The 21,373-nt window shown below is 41.3% G+C and overlaps 1 long non-coding RNA gene across 2 annotated transcripts in view; it reads right to left on the bottom strand.

Moving 5' to 3' along the window:
- The window catches only part of LOC140457892 (uncharacterized), a 63,305-nt gene extending 44,058 nt beyond the window's left edge, over positions 1 to 19,247 (bottom strand). For both annotated transcript variants that reach the window (XR_011953405.1, XR_011953406.1), the window contains exons 1-2: positions 18,862 to 19,247; positions 8,935 to 9,064 (exon numbers count right to left, since the gene is read on the bottom strand). This is a non-coding gene — a long non-coding RNA (uncharacterized lncRNA). The remainder of the gene's footprint in view (positions 1 to 8,934; positions 9,065 to 18,861) is intronic.
- Positions 19,248 to 21,373: the final 2,126 nt, after the last annotated feature.

Genomic DNA, 21,373 nt, shown 5'->3' with positions numbered 1-21,373 from the left:
CATTGAAGCAGGAGTCTTCAAAGTTGACCTTTAAAGGGTCACCTGTGGATCACATTTCACAAAGATAATCCAATGTCTCATAATCTACCCGAGGGCACAGAGCTGATCTCTTCTTTTCCCTCTCCCTTTGAATTGTATTCATCAACATTCTCTTGTATGAAATGCTGCCTATGATTTCTTCAGTAATCTTTTGATTGTATTTGTAAGGCATGGCTTGTGCTGCACACACAAGGTCCACAATGTCAAATGTTCATGTGGAAGCATTCCATGGCCCTTCAGGTCAGAGTCCTGCATGGCCCTCGTATCAAGGATTGCATTTTATTTGTCAATTACTAAGCAGCTATACAGTTATTCGTTGGATTCAGGCACAGTAAAGACCACCATTATTGTGGTTGCAGTGCAATAGAGGAATGGAGGCATTGACAAGGATCCAAGTGAGCCAGAAACCCCTACAACATTCTCCAGTGCTGCTGACCATCCTCCACATGAAAAGATTACAGCAGATCGTCCCCTCAGGATGTGCAGGAGATACACACAGGAAGCCCAGGGATTATCATCCTCGATGCCATTGCCTCTAGATGAGTATGAATTGTTGCCACAAACAGAACCTCCTAGAACACTGTCACTGAGCTGTGCCAATGATGGTGGGTGGTCATGTGATCATATTGGTCCTCAAGTTAACATCTGTGCTAAATTGTTATGCAATTATTCCACTGGGGATCTGTGTGGGAATCTCTTAATCTTCAACAACGACAAATATACTAAGGCTGTTAAAGGTGAAATGTAAGCCAAATCACACCCTTCATTTTGTTTCCCCAGGATGCGATCTGTGCTGCAGCTCAGGTGGTATGCTTTACCAGCATAGATGGTTTTACCCAGGTGCAAGGTTGTACACACAATACTGTGAGAGTGCCTCTTCATAATACAACTTCATCAATGGAAAAGGCTTCCGTTCACTAAATGTACAAGTTAGCTATGGTGATCAGTCCCTTATCCTGGAGGCAGCATTCCCACGAATTTCCTTTTTCTTCTGTATGGACCTCATTTGACTTCATTCACAACTGGGCTTTAAATGCAATGCCACTAACCCAAATCCTAGAAGGTTTCACCAGTGCAAGGAACCAGGCAGCAGTGAAATCCTATCTGACATGTTGCACCCAAATTCTGCTACTGGAGAGTGCATATTTGTTTGCCTAATTAATTTACATCCAATGAATAGAGAGGTCACAGCCAATTTGCATACATGTTTCCACAAAGAGAGAGGTTAAAAAAAGATACAATCTAATTGCTGCTTTTGGAACTTGGCTAGGCACAAAATTTCTTACCCCCACATTTTGAATGTGACCACAGAAATTAAACAACAAGTCACTTGCTCCATTGTTTCATTTCTCTTTTGCTGCCTATTTGAGAATTTGTTCGCGATAGATCTGCCATTACTGTGATGCAAGTCTCAGGAAAATTTGAGTCAACGTTGTGTGATAACTTTTTAAAGCTTCTAATGTTGTCCATGCTTTGGACACTTCGGCTAATCTTCCATCACAAGTCTAGTAGTGAATCTCCACTGAGTCTTCCAGGTGCATGTTCTTATCCCCTTCACCCTGGACCTTCTGGAATGATCTGTGGCCTTTGGCTAATGAGAGGGTTAAAAGCATCCAAAGGGTAACACCAACACTCTTCACTGTTCCCATGCCAGGAAGTTTAAAGTGCACATCCTCAGGCTCCAGATGAAAGTCGAGGTGCCAGAAAGTCTGACTGATACTTCTCCAACACATACCATTGGGCTGGTTGTGACTGGTTCCCCTGATCCTTTGAGATGTCTTTGACCTTGGTTTCCACTGTTCTCTGCAGCTGATAATTGCTGGCTGCGGTTTTAATTTAGTTTGGTCAATTTTCAGTCAGGCCTGATTTCTCCAGCTATTGGTCAATTTAGAATGCCCAATTTTGTACCTGTGATTGCTTGACCATATCAAGGTAAACTGATGTATTTACCAATAAAACGAAAAAGATTTTTTTAATTCATGGAATTTTCCATCAACAGTTGGATATTTTCTACTTTTCTTTAATTCTTTCACGGGATACAAGTGTTGGTAGCAAGGTGAACATTTAGTGGTCATCCTTAAAAGTAAGCCACATTGCTATAGGCTGGAGTTAAATAAGGGCCAGACAAAGGAAGGGTGGAACATTTCCTTCTCAAAAGAATGTTGGATGGATTTTTACAACAAACCAATGGCCGCCATCAATGAGACAAGTTTTCAATTTCAGATTTTTAATAATTAAACCTGAAGTCCATCAGTTGCAAGATTTGAATCAATCTTCTCAGAGCATAGCCTGGTGCTCTGGAATATTATTTTAATTGTGACTGAAATAGTAAAGAAAAACTGGCAAAAAGTGGAAATCAACTGAAGAAACTGTCCTAATTTTTTTTGCCTTATTATTTCAGGTTTTCAGATTGAGAAAAGTCACAACAAGAAAATGATAATTTTTTTGATGCTCACTTAAAATTTTGCTACAGTCCTCTCAAAGAAAATGTAATTTTTTAAACTTTGAATTATATTGAAATGCTAGGAAATTATTCATTACTGAAACAAGAAATGTTGCAACGAAGCTTACACTCCAGGGAAAGCATTTAATACTGTTGCAATGTTCCAGGAACTGTCTCAACGTCGAAGTGTAAGTTCCATTGAAAAATATGCACCTAACTCATCAACTACCATGGGGTTATCAGACTGTCTACTTGGCTAAACTCACTGACACTTCAAAATCGGTGCTGGCCTCAGATGCAAGATTCTGCCAGTTCAGCTGCTAAGCTATGTGTTCCATCCATGCTCTTGGGACTTCTAAAACCTAAACGTTTCAGATGTAAATCATTGACAGAAAATCCAGAACTTCCCAAATTATTAATGGAAACCACACGAATATATAATTAAATGTTTTACCTCTCAAGTGCGACTCAATGTAATTTATTCCCCTTTTTGGTCTCAAATATCAGCAATTATTTTGGTTTCAATGCAGTTGATCTTTAAACGAGTTTTTCAAAATCCAAAATTGACCATTTTAGCAATCATGTTTGTAACCATCGCAATTTGTAGTTCTGCTGAATTAACTTGACATTACCTGAATTAACATTGAAACTCCATGGAGCTGGATTAGTAAATTTTGTTTTATAATTAACAAAATCCTACGTAATGAACTTAAGACAAGGCAAAACTTAAACTTAGTCTGATGGCCAGGGACATTATGGCTCTAAAATTGGACTATCACCAATTTGTTTCTATATTCAATCCTTTCGACTGCCAATTATCTGAGGACTTTTACAAGATGGCTCTCACACTTCTACATTGAGACAGTTACTGCAACATTGCAACTAAATTAGATGCTTTCTCTGGAGTGTTGTGTCATTTCTTGTTTAAGCGATGAATAATTTCCTAGCATTGCAGTTTAATTTTAAAAGGTTAAACATTGCATTGTCTTTGAGAGAACTGCAACAAAACTTTAAATAAGCATCAAAGAAGTATTTGAATAAGCTGGGGGCTCAAACAATGCCAGCCAAAGTCCCTTTACACAGAAATTTCACTTGTAATTTTGACAACATCTCTAACCACCACCACCTGCAGAAATTACATTTCTAATCTCTCACAATTCCCCTTTTTTCTTTTTCTCTAACTGTTGTTTCTGCACTTATTAAGTCTCCTTTAATTCATTTTCTTATGTTCTGCCCTCTTACGCCTTTTGGCGATGAGGTTTACAATCTTATACACAGTATTATTTTACTGTTGTGTTTTTCGTCTCTCGAACTCTAGGAGCATTCTTTGACTTTCCCGTTGTTGCATATCACCTGTAAAAGCATCTGATGATGTATTTGGGTTCCTTCCCCAAGGGATGTCATCAGTCGGCTCATTACCCATTTTAGGACATTGAACCTTACCACCAGACCCACTAATATCAATAATCCATAGATAGCTAGATTGACTAACCACCTTCCCCAATTAGTGGGCAGGTACCACCTTTCTCTGCCAGAATATAATCTCGAGCCATCCTGTTCTGAAGTGTTGTTAGCCTAGTGGCATCATTTCGGTCGTATGGCTGCTACTTGGGATTGGGTTTCGGCCAATGCATCAGCAGTAGTGTTGGCCAACTCTTCTAGGGAAGCCGCCAACTTTTGTATTTCTACTCCTGCTCGAGTAGTCCCATACATAGGTACCAAAGTCCAGAGGAGGCAATCTCCTTCGGTTACTTTCCGGGATACTCGCTTTCCTCCCTGTTTATTCCGAAGTATTTTTGGGGCTCTTTTTAACAGCCTCAAATGGGGAATTATGTAGGCAAGGTAGCAGCAGCCACTCCAACCTTTCTGGCTTTGAGGCAGTGTTTGATCAATCTCATAACATGCATGCATTCCTATACATTCGGTCACGCGAATGTATTTTTCCCCGGGAATAAATGAATAGGCCTTCAGGCCGCATACCCAATATGTTCCATTTAATATTGGGGGAATGGTCGTGGCAGGGGCTTGGCTGGTGTAGACACAAGATGATTATCCTAATCGGAAGGGTGCGGTATCATTCTGATTACAGAAACAAGTGGTAATTACTGCTCCTTTCGGTGGAGAAATTCTAAGGCCATCGATAGCACCCAGAGTTTTCGGGGCTGGTCGAGGGAACCATTCCACAAAGTTATAATTACCCCTGTCAGATCTTCATTTTGTATTGTTTGAGCCCGAGTCAAATTGTTGTACATCATACACTTCTCTTTTGGTAAGTGGTATTACCGTGAGAGGAATTCTGGATTCCCCATGGTGTGGGATCTCCGCACATACCCAACAGTCAGTATGCCCCTTTAGTTTAGCATAATTCTGACATAAAGCAATAAAACGATTTTTCCCACCCCCCACCCCCCCCCCCCCCACCTTGGTAGCTAACGCCAATATTATCATGACAATATAAAGCTGACCACTCATTTCAGCTCACAACCCTATCTGTCTATTCCCTAACCCTTTGTATGCCAGGGAGGAGTGAGTCCATACAACACTTATAATTGTTTTGGGATATGGTTTTTTAACCAATACTTAATAGTCTCTTATCTCAGTCCATTCTTTTTGCTCAGCTTGACTTTCAGGGGGTTGTCTGTAGGATGAGCTTGCCACTCTGCCGAAGTGGAAGGAGTGTCCACGGGGCATTCAACAGGAGTGTGATGACTCCCCCCTTTGTCAGCAGTTCGGATGGCGGTTTCAGTAGTCAGGAGGGTTAGGAACGGTCCCTACCAGCTTGGGTGCAGTTTGGTATCTTTCCAGGTTTTGATCAGGGCCCAATCACCCGGTCGTTTCCGATGTACTGCAAACTCAAGTGGAGGTGTCTGGGTCAACACACCCTTCTTCCGAAGGACAGACAATGAAGAGCCAAGTGCCACAATATAGTTTTTTTTTAAAACTTATCATTAAACTCTACAGTTGGTAATTGCCCTGTCACTTCCTCATCATTTCTTCTAATTAGGGTTGGCTCAAAAATAGGCACCAAGAATTCTTCACCTTTTACTCCAGAAACCCTGAGATTCTTATTGGTCAATTTAACATCGGTAGATCTAAAACTTAGGGATGATCGTGCCGCTCCCGTGTCCACCAAAAATACTGCCTCCTCCCCTTCAGGTCCCACCTTTAGATTTATCAAGGGTTCCCAGTGGGTTTCAGGAGGAAGGAATCCCTGACTCCCCTATTCCTCATCGAAGGTCATTAGGGAAACAGTTTCCCTTTCTCGTGCTAATCCTGGGCATTCCCATTTAAAATGCCCCACTTTTCCACAATGGTAACATCCTGCCTGTTGCCTCCTTCCCTGGATGTCCGACCTTTGTCTTTCGTGTCCTCCCCTACCCTTCCTGTTATCCCCTGATCCCAGTCTCCTTTTTGTTATTTCTTCTACTGCCGTCACATTCATTTTGGTTTTCTGTTTCTGCTTCTCGTCTTCCCTTTTCACATACACTTTCTGTGCCTCACATAACAGCTCTTCCATCTGTCTTTCACTCCATCCATCTAATTTCTGTAATTTCTTTTGTATATCTGGCCATGATTTAGTCACAAACTGGACCTTTAAGAGTCCCTGAGCTACCGGATCATCGGGATCCATTCCTGAATATTTCCTTGCGGACTCCTTGAGCCTTTGAAAAAATGCAGAAGGGGTTTCATCCTTCTCTTATCATACTTCAAAAGATCTAGGTGCCGCCTCTTTAATTCCCAATTTTACCATTTCCCTTAGATCCCACCAGATCCTCTATCAGACTTTTCATTTCCTTCTTAAAAGCCCTAACTTCACTACTAGTTAAGGGAGTGTTTAAGTATCCTATTTCTCTGTCCCCAATTGGGACCTCTCTTAAGGGACATAATTTTATATTTTCCATTATCTCTGCGCCTCCCTTACATGTGGTGGCTTGAGTGACTCTGGGCCCCCTAGTTTCTGCATCTTTTAGCTCAGAGTTTGTTTCTCTTTCAGTTACTGGAATTGCTTTTGGTTCTGGGACCGTAGGCTGGCTGTAGAGACGTGATAGACATGTCTCTAGAGGAGGGTATGGGGGCGGTAAACAGGTTAAGGGATCCCATTGTGGTTTCCCTTCTTCATTATTTTCTTGCTCTTTCCCTGATTCTTCCACCTTCATGAGATATAATTTTACCCCCGCACCCCCTGTCCAGCAAGCTGCATATTCTGACTCTTCCTGACTGTATGTTTCTTTCTGATTGACGTATGTATTTAGATCTTGGCACAGTCAAACTTCATCGGACCCATATTTGGGCCAAAAAAATACCAGACTCCTTAATGCTTTCTCGAGTCCAGACAAAACAACAATAGTTTATCATTATAGCCTTATCTTTCCCCCGCATCCGGGAGTTGTGTTCCCAATTTCCCAACATTTTCCCCAAAGGACTGTCGGGCGGAATATATTCCCCTTTAACGTTATTTGCAGATCGATTGTTACACAGGCAACTCCCATGCCTCCCATTGTTGCTAATTTAATTAATCTTAACGAGGCCCGGTGTCACTTTCTTCCACACCCCCTTCAAGGTCCTGACTAGACACCTTACTCGTCCAATTAATCTGACCAATTATATGCTTTTTTTTTGAGACTTTAACTGTTCTCCATAAATCACTTTTATGTAAGGATAAAAGAGATTAGTTAGAAAACTGATAGTAAGGCAGTCATGACCTGTAAAAAGAACAGGAGTTAACATTTTATTTCATAATCTGTAAAATCCTTAACGTTAAGAGAAATTATGTTAAAATTTCCATTGTAGAAATTAGATTCAAAACAGTCCCAGATCTCAAGCTCCAGGGAACAAAGCACAAACGTTCAATCACCAACAAACAAATGTGCATTCAAACCGAATCACAAAGGGTTAAACTTTCTATTAGCTGTACAGCTCTTTTCTCTCTCTCTCTCTCTCACACACCCAGACACCGTATCTCACAGACACTTTGAGCTTTCTGCAACGACTCCTCTAGCTTTTGAATATTTTTCAGGATGTCTGGCCATAAGTTAGTTACTAAGTGTACCCTCAGTAGCCCTTCAGCTACTAGCCCTTCTGACACGAAGCATAATCTGATTCCTCCTGACTGTAAGGCTGTTTTCCATTGACATATGCTTTATTTTATATCTTGCCAATTCCCTGTACTTTTCGTACATTGCCGACCACCAAAGCAATACTTAAAGGTCTATTTTCTTACCTTGGTCTGTGCACAGAGTTACCTGGTCGTTTCAGCGCACCCCGTCCTGCGGCAATACCTGCAGCAACTACCGCTGCCTACCCCGGTCGCCCGGATATATCTTTTAAGACCTTTCCTTACCCGGGTCTTGTGCACAAAAGTTGCCCAGCCGAACCCGCCGCGTCTGCCCATCTTGTTTCCAGGTTCTCCCAGTCCGGATCACACTCACCCAAACCGCAAATGACACGCAAGGGAGTCAGAGATCACCGAAATCGGTGAGGTGCATCTTCCCCATCATTCCAAGAGTGTCAAGCGGTCAGAGTTTTGGATCCCGGACGAGCCCCCAACTGTGAGAAACAAAACTCACTCACAATTCAGCCTGAGACAAAGCCTTGGAAACAAGAACATTTTATTCTGTACAGCCTTGCAAGAACGGGCACCTGTGCCTGCAATCAGCCAAGCAAAAGCGCAAATTACAAAGCATGTAAACATTCTTTATTCAGTTTGCAAGTTGCAGAATCACGCCTCCCTTTTCCCATTAGTCTAGTCTTATCCTATCATAAGCCGATTACTTCACTTATTTTTCTCTAATTTTCCTTATCTGACTACCCTAATGTCCTTGTCCTTGTTTGTTACAGCCTGCCTGTTATTTTATCCAGTTCCCCTTATCATACTATAAGCTTATTGCAAAATGCCCCTACTGCTTCTTTTGTGGTCAGCTACAACATTTTAAAGTTATTTCTTAGTTTAAAACTATTTCTTAAACAAAAACCTCTATATTTGTTAAAATCTTAACCTTATGTATGCTGCAAGAATCCCGCGACCATTTGTGTAATGTTCCCCTTCCCCTCCCCCAACAACACCCCCTCACCCATCTGCAAAAACAACATCTCTAACCACCACCACCTGCAGAAACTACATTTCTAATCTCCTACAAATCTAGCTATCTTCTCCCCATATACAAATGAGTACCTCATGTCTGCACCATGTCTTTGCACTATGTAGTGAATGGCATTAAATGTCCATAAAGAGATGACTGGAAACCATTCAACACTACGAACCAAGAGAAACAGTTACTGTCTGAGGGTGCATTGTAAGGAAAGAGTGTATTGTCGCCTGAGAGAGAGCAAAGGTTGCTCATCTGATAACAGACTCAACTGGCCTACATTTTATCAATCTCACCAAGCTAACAGAGAGCAGATAATAAGAGAGGAGTCCTGCCTTGAAAAGTGAGACCCATAGTATGACCTACCAATTGATATATCCGGTGCATTAATCTTTCCAATGTGAAGCTGATCTTTCGACCTTGAGTCTGAATGGCAGTCATTTTGCTGTTGCTGTGGTCCTGGTGGTGGCCATATACTCGTGGATTGATTGCAGAACTGAAATGCCATGTTACAGAAAAATACACATTTTAGCAGACACCTTGATATTTTCAGGCATTCAGCTCATAGTTTTTGACAAATCTTCCAAAAGACATCATGCAATTGCAATTTGCTTCTATCTTTATTTTTATGGTCAATCTCAAAGGTTGGCTTCTCTTTTCAATTCAACAGAGCAAGGAGAGGATAGCATCTTTCAGCTCGTTACATTCCTTTCATCGCAGTCCCTTGAATATGTTCCTGCTTTCTTCTATTGTGTGTCTCACTGGTTGCAAGCCTCTCTAAAGCACCAGCTAATCTCTGTGGTACTTGACAAAATGATACATGTTGGGGCTTCTCTCCTGTTGTAAGTGTTTTCTTCAGAAAGCTCTAGCTGCTAAGAAGGACAAAGTCAAAATACAAATAATGAACAAGACATCTGCCTGACAGAGCCAGCACATAATGTTTGCAAATGTGACTTATTCTGGTATTGGATTAACACAGTAACTCACGAGAGTACAGGACCCCATATCCAGAATTACATTAATCATTGTTGAGGCTAGAACTAAATTAAAACAATTGCAATTGTCAAAAATCTTCTAATTGTGATGAGATAAAAGTTACATTTGCTAATTACTGTGAAGCCTTAAATTTAAAATGTATCTGTGAACCAATTATAAAGGCCTATTTTAAGAAAGAGATTCCACATTAAAAGCATCGTTAAATATGCTAAAAACTCTACTGACATACAACTTTAAGCACAGTTCATCAACTCCCTAGAGATATGCCCTGCATCTTTGAAAAATAATCAGCACCAGATTGTACATTAATTAACCATTGCAAAGATCCAATGTTGGGTTTGGACAAGTAACAGATAGAGGAACATTAAATGGCCTTGAAAAGCAATTAATCTATCAGAACCCTTCACTTGAATAAAAAGACCTCTAATATATGCTCAATAACCAATCACTTGCAATTAACTGTCTAAACCAATGTCTGCTGCAACAGAACACATTAGATGCACCATTCTCCCGGGTGTCCTTGGAGAAGGAGCACGCGGGTGTCCACTGACACCCTGGAGTTGTGACTGGCCACTTGAGTAAGAAAAAAAAAAAAGAAAAAAAAATATAGGGTGAAGTCCCGGGAAAAAAAAATAGATGCACCATTCTCCCGGGTGTCCTTGGAGAAGGAGCACGCGGGTGTCCACTGACACCCTGGAGTTGTGACTGGCCACTCGAGTGTTTCCTTCCAAAAGAAAAAAAAAGGAAAAAAAAATATAAACAGGGGATTCACATTAAAACACAATATTGTGCAAAAAAAAAAAAAAAAGATGCACCATTCTTTAACTATATCACTGCTCTATTCCATGCAATGTTACTTAGCCCAAAAGCAGTATGTTGCCTACATTGATCAAGTGTAACTAAAGCACCTTGATCCAGATATTCCAACAGGCACAGAGTCACTTCTGAAGCACTGAATGCAGTTGTACAATAGGACCATGCGGAATCCAAGACTTGTTTGACTGGGTGGGATTCCCATGAAGGTTCCAATGGGCAATTCCCCTGGAACTGGAACATTCCAAAACAGTCCATTAAAGATGGAGAATTCTGAGGATTCTGACACAGTGAAGGAATAGTCAAAAAGTGTGGTGCTGGAAAAGCACAGCCGATTCGGCAGCATGCAAGTTTAACAGTTAAACTAAGGTAAAAACAATGACTGCAGATGCTGAAAACCAAATACTGGATTAGTGGTGCTGGAAGAGCACAGCAGTTCAGGCAGCATCCAACGAGATGCTGCCTGAACTGCTGTGCTCTTCCAGCACCACTAATCCAGTTAAACTAATAGTTAATCTAACTCTACACCCCTTCAACTACACCTCATCCCATTCTAGACACCCCCTCACTCAACATGATTTTATACATGTTCACAGGCTCTGCCCTATCTCAGCCACCAGCCTGACCCTCCACAGACCCAACATTACCTCCCAGACCTGAAACTGCCAGTTTGATACCCCCAAACCCTGCTGACTGGAACCTCCCAGTCCTGACACTTTATGGCCACTGGCTTAACCTCGCAGACCTGACACCCAGCTCCACAATACCATGTCCCCAAACCCTGGCCTGACCGCCTACGGTAATGACAGGTCTCCACTGGATCCAACAACCACCATCACAACATGCTGACCTGAATTCCTCCACCAAACTGACAACTCGCCCTCTACCTTCCGAAAACAGACAGCATCCCCATCCTGCTGGAATGACTGTCCATACCATCCTGAACCTGACACATTTCCAACTTACTGACCTGACACTCCTGGAGATTGGCATTATTGCCTACCCTACCACCACACCTGAGACATTGCCAGTCCAGTAGTTTGCCACATTGGCGCACCGCCAGATGACAACCTTCCCCAACCCCCAACAATTTGTTGGCCTGACTCTTCCTTGGGCAGCAATCCCCCTCCACAGTTAGATGCAAAGCCACCCTGTTCCCCCCTACCCAATGAATGCTAATCACTCCACAATACTTACCTGGCATCCTACCCACCTGGTATCATAAGCTGTTAACAAATTGACACCTTAATTCTACACTTACTTGTCATAGAACATAGATAGAGGATAGAACATTATAGCACAGCACAGGCCCTTCAGCCCTTGATGTTGTGCTGACCTGTGGAACTAATCTGAAGCCTATCTATCTTACACTATTCCATTTTCATCCATTTGTTTATCCAATGACCATTTAAATGCCCTTAAAGTTGGTGAGTCTACTACTGTTGCAGGCAGTGCGTTCCGCCCTTGTACTACTCTCTGATTAAAGAAACTACCTCAATTTAAAGCTACATCCCCTTGTGCTAGCCATCACCATCTGAGGAAAAAGGTTCTCCCTGTCCACCCTATCTGACCCTCTGATTATCTTATGTTTCAATTAAGTCACCTCTCAACCTTCTTCTCTCGAATGAAAACAGCTTCAAGTCCCTCAGCCTTTCCTCATAAGACCTTCCCTCCATACCAAGCATCATCCTAGTAAATCTCTTCTGTATCCTTTCCAAAGCTTCCACATCCTTCCTATAATGTGGTGACCAGAACTGTACGCAATACTCCAAGTGCGGTCGTACCAGAGTTTTGTACAGTTGCAGTATGACCCTGTGGCTCCAAAATGCAATCCCTCTACCAATAAAAGCTAACACACTGTATGCCTTCTTAACAATCCTATTAACCTGGGTAGCAACTTTCAGAGACCTATGTAAATGGACACCAAGATCTCTCTGCTCATTTACACTACCAAGAATCTTACCATTAGCCCAGTACTCTTTATTCCTGTTGCTCCTTTCAAAGTGATTCACCTCACACTTTTCCACATTAAACTCCATTTGCCAACTCTCATCCCAGCTCTGCAGCTTATCTATCTCCCCCGTAACCTGCAACATCCTTCAGCACTATCCACAACTCCACCCAACTTCGTGTCATTCGTAAACTTACTAATACATCTTTCTAAGCCCTCATCCAGATCATTTATAAAAAGGACAAACAGCAGTAGCTTCAAACCAGATCCTTGCAGTACACCATGAGTAACTGAACTCCAGAATGAACATTTCCCATCAATCATGACCATCTGCCTTCTTTCAGCTAGCCAAGTTCTGATCCAAATTACTAAGCCACCCTCAATCTCATGCCTTCATATTTTAAGCAATAGCCTACCATGGGGCACCCAATCAATGCCTTACTGAAATCCATATACACCACAATAACCACTTTACCCTCATCCCCCTGTTTGGTCACCATCTCAAAGAACTCAATAAGTTTTGTGAGGCACGACCTACCCTTCTCAAAACCATGTTGACTATCCCTAATCAACTTATTCCTCTCTTGATGATTATAAATCCTATCTCTTATAAGCTTTTCCAACACTTTACCCACAACTGAAGTAAGGCTCACTTCAGTTTATAATTCAGGTGATTTATAATTACCAGGGTTGTCTATACTCCCCTTCTTGAACAAAGGGACAACATTTGCTATCCTCTAGTCTTCTGGCACTATTCCTGTAGACAATGACAACTTAAAGATCAAAGACAAAGGCTCTGCAATCTCCTCCCTGGCTTCCCAGAGAATCCTCAGATAAATCCCATCTGGCCCATGGAACTTATCTATTTTCAGAATTCCAGAACTGCTAACACCTTCTCCTTGTGAACCTCAATCTCATCTAGTCTTGTAGCCTGTATCTCAGTATTCTCCTCGACAACATTGTCTTTTTCCTGTGTGAATTCTGACAAAAAATATTCATTTAGCGCTTCCCCATCTCCTCAGACTCCATACACAACTTCCCACCACTATCCTTGTTTGGCCCTAATGTTTCTCTAATCAATCTTTTATTCCTGATACACCTATAGAAATCTTTAGGGTTTTCCTTGATCCTATCTGCCAATGACTTCTCATGTTCCCTCCTGGCTCTTCCCAGCTCTCGCTCCAGGTCTTTCCTAACTAACTTGTAACTCGCAAGTGCCCTAACTGAGTCTTCATGTCTCATCCTTACATAAGCTTTCTTCTTCTTTTTGACAAGAGATTCAACTTCTTTAGCAAACCACACCTCCCTCACTCAACCACTTCCTCCCTAACTGAAAGCTACATACTTATCAAGTTCATTGGATAAAGAAATGGATGAAATGGAATAGTGTAGGATAGACGGACTTCAGATTGGTTCCACAGGTTGGTGCAACATCAAGGTCCGAAATGCCTGCACTGTGTTGTAATGTTCTATGTTCTATGTTCTATGACATGCAGTAGCTGTTCCTTGAATAAGCTACACATTTCAGTTGTGCCCATCCCCTGCAGTTTCCTTCCCCATCCTATGCATCCTAAATCTTGCCTAATCACATCAGAATTGCCTTTCCCCCAGCAATAACGCTTGCCCTGCAGTATATACCTATGGAAAAAGTGAGGACTGCAGATGTTGGAGATCAGAGATGAAAAATATGTTGCTGGCAATGCACAGCAGGTCAGGAAGCATCCAAGGAGCAGGAGAATCGACGTTTCAGGCATAAGCCCTTCTTCAGGAATGAAGAGGGTGTGCCAAGCAGGCTAAGATAAAAGGTAGGGAGGAGGGACTTGGGGGACGGGCGTTGGGAATGCGATAGGTGGAAGGAGGTTAAGGTGAGGGTGATAGGCTGGAGAGGTGGTAGGGCAGAGAGGTCGGGAAGAAGATTGCAGGTCAAGAAGGCAGTGCTGACTCCGAGGGTTGGGACTGAGATAAGGTGGGGGGAGGGGAAATGAGGAAGCTGAAGAAATCTGCATTCATCCCTTCTGGTTGGAGGGATCCTAGGCAGGAGATGAGGCGTTCTTCCTCCAGGCGTCATGTTGCCATGGTCTGGCGATGGAGGAGGCCAAGGACCTGTGTGTCCTTGGCAGAGTGGGAGGGGGAGTTAAAGTGTTCAGCTACAGGGCGGTTGGGTTGGTTGGTCCGGGTGTCCCAGAGGTGTTCTCTGAAACATTCCGCAAGTAGGTGGCCTGTCTCCCCAATATAGGGGAGGCCACATCGGGTGCAGCGGATGCAGTAAATGATGTGTGTGGAGGTGCAGGTGAATTTGTGACAGGTATGGAAGGATCCCTTGGGGCCGTGGAGGGAAGTGACGGGGGAGATGTGGGTGCAAGTTTTGCGTTTCTTGCGGTTGCGGGGGAAAGTGCCGGGAGTTGGTGGGGGGTGTGGACCTGACGAGGGATTCACGGAGGGGGTGGTCTTTCCAGAATGCTGATAGGGGTGGGGAGGGAAATATATCCTTGGTGGCGGGGTCTGTTTGGAGGTGGCGGAAATGACAGAGTATACACCTATCCCTTCCCATTGCCAAATTAAACATAACCAAATTGTGGTCACTACCACCAAAGTGCTCACCTACCTCCAAATCTAACACCTGGCCTGGTTCATTACCCAGTATCAAATCCAATGTGGCCTCGCCCCTTGTTGGCTTGTCTACATACTGTGTCAGGAAACCATCCTGTACACATTGGACAAAAACTGGCCCATCTAAAGTACTCAGACTATAGCATTTCCAGTTAATACTTGGAAAATTAAAGACCCCATAACAAATACCCTCTACTCTCGCTCCTATCCAGAATTATCTTTGCTATCCTCTCCGCTACATCTCTGGAACTATTCGGAGGCCTATAGAAACCTCGCTACAAGGTGACTTCTCCTTTCCTGCTTCTAACCTCAGCCCTTACTACCTCAGTAGATGAGTCCTCAAAAGTCCTTTTTGCCACCATAATACTGTCCTTGACTAACAACACGACATCTCCCCCTCTTTTACTATCTTTTCTGTCTTACTGAAACATATAAATTCTGGAACATGCATCAAGCATTGCTGTCCCTGTTCTATCCATGTCTCCAAAATGGCCACAACATCAAAGTCCCAGGTACCAACCCATGCTGCAAGTTCACCCATCTTATTCCAGATGCCCCTGACATTGAAGAAGACACACTTCAAACTACCTTCCTTCTTGTCGGTGAACTCTTGCGACCTTGACCTCACTACTCTCAACCTCCTGTACACTGAAACTACAATTTTGGTTCCCATCCTCCTGCTGAATTAGTTTAAACTTTCCTGAAGAGCATTAGCAAATTCCACCCCCACCCCCACCCCCCCCCCCCCCCCAGGATATTGGTACCCCTCCAGTTCAGGTGTAGACTAGCCTGTTTGTAGAGGTCCCACCTACCCCAGAATAAGCACCTAAGCCCCAATTATCCAGGTATCCAAAACCCTCCCTCCTGCACCATCCCTGTAGCCACGTGTTCAACTCCTCTCTCTCCCTACTCCTCACCTCGCTAGTCATGTTTACCCTTGCAACATTATCAAAGTGGCTGGCTGTGCTTCTGGTCCATTAAATCACAGAATGTTCCATAACTGAGTGTGGTTCCATGCTGATTCTTATAGCGGCTGGATATATGGATTCCTGAACAGGTTTGTATTAGAACCCTCTGTCCTGAATTCTCCAGTATAGAAATCAACTTTGGTAATTGGGTAAGTTTTAATTGAATTAGGGACAGAAAAAAAGGTTTCTAACCCTGATCAAAATATCCAGACCAATGTTGTGTAAACAAACTAACATTTAGTGGTAAAAATTGGAATGCTTTGTACCTGTTTGTCAATTGCAGTGTATACAAACCTTGCAGTGGGATGGCCTATCCCCAAACTGATTGGCCTCTTGTAGCCCTTTCCAATCCTCTTCCTCCCAGGATTTGAAGGCTGCAGCTAAAGAGGCAAGGCTGCCAATATTAATCTTTTCACTTGAGCAAGCTGCTTGTGGAGTTGCAGCTCAGATGGCTATTTCAATCAATCCTCAATTTCTTAGTTCAGTCACATACCCAGATTAAGTTCTTTCAGTAAATCATAAAGAAAACCATTTCAAATGAAAGACAGAAAGAAAAGATCCGAGCTCAGTTTAAGATTTGAGTTCAATTTAACTCTTGAAACTAATCTATTATACACTTATCAAAGCTGACATTGTCAAGCTTGAAAGCAAGAATAATCCCTGCTCAGGCCTTTAAGCTATTTTTAAGATACTGAAAGACTGACCAAAGTGGCTGTCATATGGCTTGTATATACTATGTCTACTTGTGCCAGAAAATTGCAATCAGGACCCAGATTTAAACATTAAGAGATTCATGTCGAACATGTATCTAAAATAAGCAAAAGGACTTGTTGAATAATGAAGAGTTGTGATTGGATTACAAAAGTAATAAAGTGATACAGTGTGTATATATAGAAAGCTGATCCCATTGTTCTGTTTTCTCAAACTCCATAAGCAGTAATACTGCACCAACTTTGGAGGAGGTAGAATGCACTTTTACCAGAATGAAACCCGGTTTAAAGAGTTGAATGAGTGGATCATTTTTCTTATTTTGGTTTGAATATAGAAGTTTGAATGGTGGCTCAAATGAGGAATTTAGAATGATGAAAGATAGATATACAGTGCAGAACCTGAAAGGAGCCCAAACGATGCGGACTACAGCAAGATTTGTGGCAGAATCAAGAGGCATGTCCAGTGAAGCCAATGTCAACATTGCAAGCAAGTTGCTGCATCAGGTGAGGGAGGTACCACAGGGTTGTGGTTGTAGTTAATGAGGCAAATTTGGATAAGTTGCAATGAGAAATATTGCGTGGTCTCATTGCAACACATGCTCCAAAATCTCAACACAACTAACACTTAGCCAAAAAAAAACCCCATAAGATTCAACCCAGAAAAGAACAAGACTTGATAATCTTAAAATTAAACTGAACCATTACAAGATGAAATCAGAAAGTAATTATTCACGCAGAGCTGAAATTTTCAAGATTATGATCAATAGTATCTTTTCATTGGATCAAGAAATATGGGCAGTGAAAGTTAGAGTTAAAGTAAAGATCAACCATGATCTCATTAAATATTGGAATAGGTTCATCAAGCTGAATGAGCTGCTTTTGTTCTCATGTTTTCCTTGCAGATCCAACTGCTGCCTTGTCCATCCAGGTTGCCATTGTAACTGCCTGGTGTAGTATTGCACTGATCCCAGAAGGGCAGTGTACCTTTAGATCAGATGACATGTAAAGTTGCACTATAAAGGACCACACTTCACCTTCATTGTGAAATAGAGTCAGTGCAGTATGTAGTCAGCTACAAAATTAGATAATGCTCGAAAAGCTCAGCAGATTTAGCAGCATTTGTGGAGACAAATCAGAGTTAACCTTCCTCAGAACCAGGGAAGAATCACTCAACATGAAACATTAACTCTGATTTCTCTCCACGGCTGCTGCCAGACCTGCTGAGCTTTTCCGGCAATTTCTGTTTCTGTTTCTGATTTACAGCATCCGCAGTTCTTTTGGTTTTTATACAGTCAGCTACGTGTGATGTTACAGCCATGGAATGTAATCATAATAACTGTAAGTGTAGAACACAGACTGTGTGCAAGTTTGAGACTTTTAACAATGTAAATCATTCATCTCATTAATAAACTTCAATATATCTGTCTCAGCACAAGTGTCTTTGTGGTTTATTTTCTACGGGCTAATATTTAGTCAAGCACTCAGACCACATCATTAATGGTAGTGGGTTTGACTCAAGGAACAGTATCCCCTCCAGTTATAGGAGGACACTTCATTAATGTTTGGAAATGTTATTCTCGTACGGCACATTGTGTTCACAAGTACACCAAGACCATAATGACTAATCACGTAATGACGACTAGCAACTGAACTCGCCAAACCCCTGTCCTAGGCTGTTAGCCTAAGCTCCATCACTGTCTTATTATGACCAGACAATGGGGAGCCCAGTTCTAACTGCAAGAATATAAATAAGATCACTTCAGGAAGGTACAATAATCCTCCACTATGTCTAAATAAATACAGTAATCTATTGCTAGTAGTTATTTTAGGATTAAATGATGCATTTGTCTTCAATTTATTTTAGTTTTCAAATGCAACGTTGGGAAAACCATTCAAGTCAGTTTGATATTATACAAGTTGACCACCATTTAAGCCTCACTGATTGCTATTGCTCAGCAAAGCCTGTACATTCTTTCATATTTATTGAAAGCCTAACTCTGCAGTACCAACGAGACATAATTTTTTTTTTGAGTTATGATTATGTTTAGCTCCAATTAAGCAAATGTAATTTGCTCCAAAGAAACAATATGGTACATCTCAATAAGCTTGAGCTATCAGCCCAATTAAGCTATCATCTTATTCACGTGACTGCATGGACATTATTATTCTTTCCTGTTTACTGAATTCGATTCTGCTGGCAGTGCTGTAACAAAATGCAAAGCACAAATGAATATTTTATACTCACCTTCTCACATACAACATCCACTGCTGAACTATCTAGCCGAGATAGGTAAATTTGAGGTTGATTTGGCCTGGCATCCTGGACTCAATTCTTGTGAAGTATGTCCTCTATTGTTAAATCTTCCCGTAATTCCAGATTCATTTTAACTAAGCTAGATTTATTGCCAATGAGAAGGAATAGTTCAATCAAAATGAACCCAGGCCCAATCTTCTCTTTGGTGACCTAAATTTAAAGGAACTTGGCTCCAACAATTAGTTATAAAGCAGGTTGGACAGAAAGCCAAAAGATGCATTAGCGATCAGATTGTCATTTAGGCTGATGTGAAGAATGAGATTGGACATACACAGAGGGTAGCCCATTCCCTTCTGATTCCAATTCAAGTCATTCTGAGAAAATATGGCAATGAGAAATGAAATGGCTTTTGTTCCTTTTTACATCGACTAAAGCACCACAGGCTTAGCACTCCCTTGGTATAAAGCAGGAGTAGATCAGCTCTGCAGTATTCTCCACTAAAGGATGCAGAATGAAATTGTGTCTCCATGACAGCAGAGTTGCTAGGAGAGAGAGAAAAAAGCTTAAAGCAATCTAAAGCAAACAATAATAAGTTCAATTTAGAAAGCTCACTTTGTGTAGCATTTGGAATCATTAAAACAAAAGGAATGATTTCAGTGTTGCGCATTGCATTTTCAAATGATCATTTTTTAACTTATGAAAATGAAGTTTTTCACATAGAGGCTGGTGTGTGTATAGAATGAGCTGCCAGAGGAAATGATGAAGGCTGATACAATTGACTCTATGACTCTATAAAAGGCATCTGGATGGATATATGAATAAGAAGGGTTTAAAGGGATATGAGCCAAGTGCTGGCAAATGGGACTAGATTGGCTTGGGATATCTGTTCAGCCTGGAGGAGTTGGACTGAAGGGTTTGTTTCCGTGCTGTACTTTTCTATGACTCTATGACTCTAAGTAATTTTCACGCCAGGAAGAAACCATACATGCAACTTATTGCAGTGACTGCCCTTCATTTAATTAAGTGAAATCTCAATGTCATGCAGCTTCAAAAAACACTTCAGTACTTTAGCACTTTAGCAAGGCCAACAAATCTATCACACTCAAAACTTGCCATTTATTAGTCAAAATGATATTTTTCAATGTTAAATAAAGTAGAAAATGTTAATTATTGTGTTAGTTATGCTCACTGTAAGAATTTCGAAGATTAACTGAATACCACAAACAAGCCTTTCCAAATAATCCCCCTGACAGATAAAGTATCTCAAAAGTGGTGAAAAATGAACTTGTCAACACATATAAAGAATGTTATGTGAAAATAATGATGGTGTATTGTGACAAGATCATGCCTTTGTAACATTTTGTGCTGAGCTATGAAATTGTCCTTCAACACCAAATTCATTTTTATCTTGAAAGAATTCAAAGGAATATGAGATGAAACATTCATGTTCAGGTAGAATGGTTATGATAAGAAGGGATCACGTTGTCCCAGGAGGAGGTTATTTCTTTAACTGGGTTAGTGGTTGCAAAAAGGCAGAGCATGTAATGGAGCTGGCGATGTCCTAGACATGACCTCTTTTTATCATGTTCACTGATTTCTATTTGGAAGAAAGACACATTTATTAACACATTGTGATAGAACCCTGTCAAGCATTTCTGCTTCACCCAGAAGCACCTGGTAGAAATTTAGTTCAGTCCTTAAAGCATCAGAAGCTGTCCGCTTGCCTTGATTTATTCTCATCATAAGAGCCACAGTTAAAAAAGTGAAAAAATTTTAGCAAGTGATGCAGCATCATTAAGGGATTTGTTATGATTGAATCTCGACAGCAGCCAACCATCCAAAACTCTAATCCAAGCTTGTCATATCTGATAGATTTTTAGCTGTATTTAAGTTCTATTAAGTTTTAACTTAAACAGGGTGAAAATTCTGTCTCCAACTTAGGTTGAGTATTTCTTTGTAAGTTCATGAAGAAAGCTATTAGGAGATTATTCTTTAGCAATTGTATGGAGCTCAGCTAAGTGGGCTTGAAGCATTTTATTTTGAATGCTTCTGGGAAAGATAAGAAACCATCCATGCTGGAAAGTATATCACTTCACAGCAAAAACATTTCCTGAATATTGATCAATTGAAGCACTTGATTTACAGTTAAGGAAATCACAAAGATTTAATACAAATTTTGGGTCCAAATTTCCACTAGAAGTTGACTGTTCACCCATCTTAAACTTGGCAGAAGAGATACAGAAAATTTTGGAGGACTGTAGGAAAATCAGATTATGTTTCTGTGGTTCCTGCAGCTCTTCTGCTGGGGAGAGATTCCATTAAGATCTATCATCAAATATCACATGTCTAATTTAGGCACCTAGGTGAATGATCAAGCCTTACTATGTAGAATATTATTCAGAATTAAGAAAGTAAAAGAGCTGAATGAAGAATCAGTGACTCAGTGAGATTAAATTTGAGGTTTACAACTCTCAACATGCAAAGAAACAACTGAGGGGTTGGA

The sequence above is a fragment of the Chiloscyllium punctatum genome, chromosome 32 (assembly GCF_047496795.1).
Source record: "Chiloscyllium punctatum isolate Juve2018m chromosome 32, sChiPun1.3, whole genome shotgun sequence".
Lineage (NCBI taxonomy): Eukaryota > Metazoa > Chordata > Chondrichthyes > Orectolobiformes > Hemiscylliidae > Chiloscyllium > Chiloscyllium punctatum.
The sequence above is the reverse complement of the archived record's forward strand: the minus strand, read 5'-3'. Positions and strand labels throughout refer to the sequence as shown.